Below are 6,576 nucleotides of genomic sequence, written 5' to 3' on the forward strand. Positions count from 1 at the left end.
ACATGAAACACATTTTATGGAGCAATTTAAAATACGTAGCGTTGCATAATTAGAAAGAGATGAGGGAATGAGTGGGATCTGTGCCATGACAGCAGCAAGAAGAAATGTCTTTCATACACTTCAGGACAACGCTGAAGAAAATAATTTGCTTGAATAGATAGACAGAGGGTGTTTGGACAGAAAACGTCAGATCACCTTCTATTGCACGTAAACGTTGGGTGGCTGCAACAACGGAGGCTGTAAAAATCCGTCTGGTGAGCTGATACAAATGGGGTCATCCATAAGTGATTTTGCGGAAAGACGGAGGAAGGAAACACATGAAGACAAATTATGATTAGCTCTCAAGAACATATGCTGTTACTTTCATAATCTCACTCCTAATGACTTATTTGGCAGTTGTTGTTTTGACCTGTGTGTACTGTGTTAATGTTCAAACGCAGAGGTGAGCCCAGATGTTTGGCAGACACGAGAGCACATTAATAAACAGCATGCACACGCATACAGATGCTCGCACAATGTAGCACATCCACAGTAACACACACTCAAACACACACACAAAATCCTTCACTCACTCGACATCCTCTCAGAGTCACTGGGGGACGCGCTGCTTGTTGATGTTTGTCCTGCCAGCTCTCTAAACCGACTGCTGGCTCCCGTACGGACCTGAGAAAAGCACTTCCAACACTGTTGCAAATATTTAACATCTTCAAATGGGACTTGCTTGAAATTTACTGTCTGCTAATTCTTGGAGTGAAAACACAGACACATATATCTGGTGTGACAAAATAGATAATAGAGATACATACTATACATCTTTCTTGTTCGGTTGAGTATTAGGCTCACATAATTAATTTCCTTCTTTCTCTTGACTGTCATGTATGTAACATTGTTGGAAGCATCTGTTTTCCTAAAACAATTTTTTTTGGCTAACAGCTCTAGCTTGGGGATTTTTGCTTTGGGTTAGACTAGCCGTTTTAGCTACAATACTTGGAGTTGTACTCAGGAGAGAGGCTGTTAGCTTAAATCTGCATGTGTTCACAGTGTGGGTTAGCCAACCTGATACAGGCGTTAAAAAATGTGAGGGCGTTTCTCAAGCTAAGCCTCTATTATGTTAGCACTGTCTATATTTAGTTAGTTTCTGACATAGGGAAGTACTGTGTAATAGTTGTGTTATGTGGATGTAGCATTAGGATATTGTTGCTATCGTAGTAGTGACATTTTTGTGATGAAAGGAAACAGGCGCGTTAGCTACATTTACACAGTACAGCTAGCTACAGCCTGCTAGTGGCTGTGTGGATTTCAAGGAGAAGCATTAAACCCATGGAATGTATAAAATATGGACGGTGACTTCTTTTGGTGACATCAACAAAGAGCAAAACTTTGGTGGCTTTAGCAGTCGTTATTTTGGCCATGCCCAAAATGGGCAAAGAGAAGGAGCTGATGCCCTTAATTATGCACTTAAAGCCTTAATATAATTGCCCACAGTTGTCATTAAGGGGGAAAAAAGCTACAATTTTTTTTGAGGCTGTAAAAATGTTTGTAAGGTGTGTCAATTTAACATTGTCGTCCATGGGGATTAACTCCCTTTTGTAGCTAGCCACAAGTGACCACTAGTTTAACTGCAGTTTTTCTCACTTCCTTGTTTTTTTTAGCATCAGGCTAAAGGGTTTACCCTTTATTGCTTGATAGATGGTTAAACTTGTGTTTCTGTGGCAAGTATTTTTGTTGTGGTTAATCTCTTCCCTGTGGCTTGTTGCTTACTTTACGTAGCATGTATGCTAACTTGGTTAGATAAGTTGACTCTTCTGGCGGCTTTAGGTTAACTACAATAATAAGGATGGCTACTTCTTAAGGAATTTTGTTCTGATTTTTGTAGCGTTGTGATTGATTTTGCTGAAAGATCTGTAAAAAAAAAAATTAAAAATAAGGGAGCTTGTGTATGTTTTAGCTTTGTAACTGCGGGATTTTGGAAGAGTGAAGGAGGAAGGAATCACGTGAAGCTTATTCACAAAAAAAAAAAAACTAACAACCGAATGGTTCAAAAATATTCCATGGCACAGTGTCCACACTGTGTATTCACTCTGCTCGGCGCTGTATAAACCATCTCAGTAACCTTAACCATGGCTGTTAGCACTGATAAACTCCAGCACATCATGTTCTATGAATAACACGGCTGTGTTTAATAACCTTGTATGACCCTCACAAAGCACTTTAATATTAGGAGCACTGGTGATTATGGGAGCTATTGAAGCCGTATGGCCAAAAATGTGGGCCTGCTAATACTCCCAGTTATTCATAACTGCTGCGGTTGCATCTGGTTTCTTTCAGGTTTAAATCAATCCATGTCATGATTCACCCTGAGAAAGAGCGCGACAGCCCTTAAAGAGCTTGTGTATCTGAATATGCTCCTCCACTTGGCCAGAGGATCACAAGTACAGCGTTGTAAAGTCTTGTAAGATTGGAACGTTTTGTTTAATTGTATCCAGAATGAGCCTCTTGACTTGGCAATATTTTACATCAGACATTCAGTTTTAGTGTAATGGAATGCGTGGGATTTCAAGAAGGTGGCCTTGTTTTGACTGTTAAACTTATAATACCTGGAATTCTCAAAACAGCAAGCTGTATTTCCCTTTTCTCTTATTTTATAACACATTTGATCCATTTAACATTTTTATATTATATTTTTCAAACTTTCACTGCAATATTAGTTTAGATGTTGGCCCACATATTGTAAATGTACATTTCAAATAGATGCATTTTAAATAACGTGCTTATGTAGGCTACTGCTGATTATGTATTACTGTAATTAAATGTTGCTTTGAGACACTAATTAAGAACAAGCTGAACACAAGAAGCAGTTTTATTGCAACATACAACTACATTGATTTATTAGCATGTTTCAGCAATTTGCAAGTTAGTAGTAGGCTAGTTTCCTCAGTTTAGCAAGTTGTCTAATAATCATATTTGTTAATTTGTTTGCAGTGCATTGATTTGAATAGTAACCAAACTATAAAGGTGGTTATATTTTATATTTTATTTTATATTTGTATATTGTATAACAAATCCAATTTAGGGCCACAGCCTGATGTATGAGCTCTGTAATTAAATTTCCACATTCGTTGCTGCTTTAATATAACTTAATTTGCCGCTGGAAATAGTCCCAAATCCATGTATTTCTGTTTGAGCAACTTTTACTAAATACTATAGTGCCCATCTGCTTAAGGAAATTACTGAGCCTTTTCTTCAAATAAAACTATAATTATTTTGTTGTTTTTTTAAAGATTTACATCTTCATTAGTAACAAGCAGGCTTGACTAAGTGCTAGGGACTACCTAGGGAAATCAGACAGTACTGAGAGACGGGCAAAAAATAGAGCAGAACATCAGCGTTATTCTTTGATTTTGTGATTGGTACCAAAGTGTTACCACAATTACAATTAGCACACTTTCTAATTAGACATATCACTGAGGTGCTAACAGAAAAGAGTTTTCAAATTGTATTTGAACGTAGTTTTGAGATTTGCATGCAGAGTTCAGGACGAACAGCTCTATTGTATATATAAAACAGAGAAAATTTAGTGGGTCCCTTGCTGCAAATGCGAATACATTATTAGCCTAGAAATTTGTTTTGAATGCCTGTCTGGCGCCGAGAGCAAGACAAAGAACATGCACGGCTATGGGAGGCAAAAACAGGTCAGATTTCCCCAAAGGTTCTGACACCAGCCCCAAAATTAATTGCACTGTTCTGAAGATGAATAAAGGCATTTGTGCTGTGATTAAGGAAGCCTGAGCGCGCCCTCCCTGCAGGCCTGAACCAACATTCAATAAGCCCACAGCAGTGCCTGCCTGCCTGCTCGCCTGATGGACTTTCATGGAGCCTCAGAGCCTGACAGGAAACAGAGTGAGACAAACACACACACACACACACACACCTAGTGCAGAGAAACACTCCCACGTGCACAGCAAGAAACCACCCTCCTCTAACCACACACACATCACTCTGTATCCATGCCAATGTACATATACATAGATTACAGTAAATGCAAAAAACAAATGCACATCTGGCATATGACAAACAGCAGGAGAAGTGACCGATGCACAGTACGTTTGAATGTATGTGTGTGTCTGTGAAGTAGCGAGGCAGCTAAAGTTTTCTGAGTGAGACTGTCAATGATAAGCGAGTGTTTATGATGCCGTACCCGAGATCTGTCACAGCGAATGGGGCCGGCACATCGTTTTAATCGTCACCTTGGGTGGCAACAGGCCTGAAGAGTTTCAGAGCATCTGGGAGTAATAAACAGGAGAAAAGATAGCAGAGCTGTGATGGGAGTTGTGGGAACTGTGTGAAGACAGAGGGGTGGTCAGGTTTTTATGAACATTTATGAGGGGAATATGAAATAATTTACATTAGACTTAATAGACAGATTGTTTTACTGTCAGTAACGAAGACAGGAATTCAGGAAAGTTCGGGAGTATGTTCCAGTAAATTATAGTAGTAGTAAAATAGCAAATAAAAGCATATTTCAGAAATAATAGCAGATAAATAGCCTACTGCAGTGAGCCATGTCTTCCATGAGTTTTCAGGAACTTTCATGAAGCTGTTTGGATTGATGTGTTTTGATAGTTTGGCATCTTCCTACCTGGATCAATGTCACATTCTTTGAGCCTGAGCGATTTACTTCTTCTAGCCAGCTCCACGGTCTACCGTGCATTTGATCGTTCCGGTCCTCTTTACTTTTCACCCGGCAGCCAAAGTGTGGCAGCCTCTCGCTCGCAACATTTTCCTTGTTTACGTTAAACTAATCTCTCTGACAAACATTGTTCCACTTTTCCCACTTCTGGACACAGTATTTTGTTAACAGTTTTGTGTGCTGCTGTAGACGTCTTAAACAATTGTGTGAAAGCCAGTCAGGAACTGCACAATCATCACATAGAACATTTCTAAAAGCTTTTCTAATGTTCGGTTATTTCCACCCTGATATTTTGGCAGTTAAGAGAGGGGATTTGTATTATTAGGCATGCAAAAAAAGGACTTAATGTCTCTCCTTTTTTCAGCTTGGCTAAAGTCTGAAAGCCTTGGGCCCGCATTGCACTCAAGGGACTGACATTTTCTGACATATTATCTATTTTCCGCTTTTACTGGTGCTCTCACTTTTCAACAAATAATAAAAAAGTTTAAAAAACGTTGAGATGTGCAGCTTGGTTTGCCCTTGAATTATCCAATTGATCTCCACCCTTGGGTCTCTCTTCACATTTGGCTTTAATAGACACACTGCGATTATCTAATGCAGTGTTTTTCTTTCAGGGGCTGGGTTGGGACACAGTTAAAGTTCCATGGATAAAATACATTCCCAAATTATTCTTGGGAGATTGGTGTCTGAACCTATTAAAATTCTAAAGCTTTCCTGCAACTAAAAGTAAGCAGATTCATTACTCTGTATGCTATTAAACTAACTCCTATATTTGCTGAATTTCCTGGCACAATGCAATATGTAAAACATAAGCTTTGTAACTAAACATATGCAGCCCAAGAGAAAAGGTTCAAAAATCACTTGTTTACTAAATGGAACCAAGCTGAATTGGTTGTACTGCATTTTCAGCAACGCTAACAATGTGGCTCCAGGGATGGCCACCATTTTGTCCTAGACTTTAATTTCTAATAAAAACAAGACGGATTGCCATGACATTTGGCATATACATTCCTGGTCCCTTGAGGGTAAAACCTAGTGAGTTTGATGATTCCCTGATTTTTGCTCTAGCACCACCATGAGGTGGTCCATCCATTACCAACACTACCACTGTTGGCAATCCTTTTCCAATGAAAGTAGTTATAGCTCTAGCTCCAAAAGTCAGCACATGACGTCATACCCTGAATTGCATATTGGTGACGTCATTGCATTTCTTTTGCATAAAAGTGCTTGCGCCTGGCTGACTGAAACCAGTTTGTGATCAATACTTTTACCAATACCAATTTTGTAAATCCATTTTAACAAAAAGAAACATTGACACATTATGGTAAAAAAAATTTAAACAGCCCCTATTATGTTTTTTTTGGATCACTACCATATTTTAGTGTGTTGTATAGGTTGTTGTGTTTGTCCTGGATGCGTTAAGTACAAAAAGATACATTTTCCACAGACAGCACTTTTTCTCAACTGCCTAAAAACGCCTCGCCCACAGTCCTGTTTGGAATTCCTTAACTAGTGATGTCACTGATTGAGAACGCCGGCCCAGATTTTCATTTGTGGTGCCCATGGGTGCTGCCTGAGCAGTGGCTTGTTTTACTTAGGTTATATCAAAACAGCGTGGGCCAGCTGACCAATCAGAGCGGACTGGGCTTTTCAGGATGGCGGGACTCGTTTGTGATGGGCCAGACCTCGATCACTGGCGATCACCGCCCAATGCAAGAAGGTTAGATTTGCGTCCGACTTGATCCCAACTTGCTTTAATGTCATGCACGTGTAGGCAACAATGACCGGATGAGAACAAGGCAGCCGCAGGCTGGGCAACTGATTTTTATCAACTGCAAGACCCAGGGCATGCTGGGAAACGCCGGCCTCTCAGCTGTTCTAACAGC

General features: G+C 39.8%; 1 long non-coding RNA gene across 1 annotated transcript; it reads right to left on the reverse strand.

The window, feature by feature from the left end:
• Positions 1-371: 371 nt before the first annotated feature.
• Positions 372-6,262, reverse strand: LOC117961796. The gene is made up of 3 exons (XR_004660496.1): positions 6,127-6,262; positions 812-817; positions 372-384 (listed from the first exon to the last, which is right to left on the reverse strand). It is a non-coding gene; the product is annotated as an uncharacterized LOC117961796 (long non-coding RNA).
• Between the last annotated feature and the right edge of the window lie 314 nt (positions 6,263-6,576).

The sequence above is a fragment of the Etheostoma cragini genome, chromosome 18 (assembly GCF_013103735.1).
Source record: "Etheostoma cragini isolate CJK2018 chromosome 18, CSU_Ecrag_1.0, whole genome shotgun sequence".
Classification (NCBI taxonomy): Eukaryota; Metazoa; Chordata; class Actinopteri; order Perciformes; family Percidae; genus Etheostoma; species Etheostoma cragini.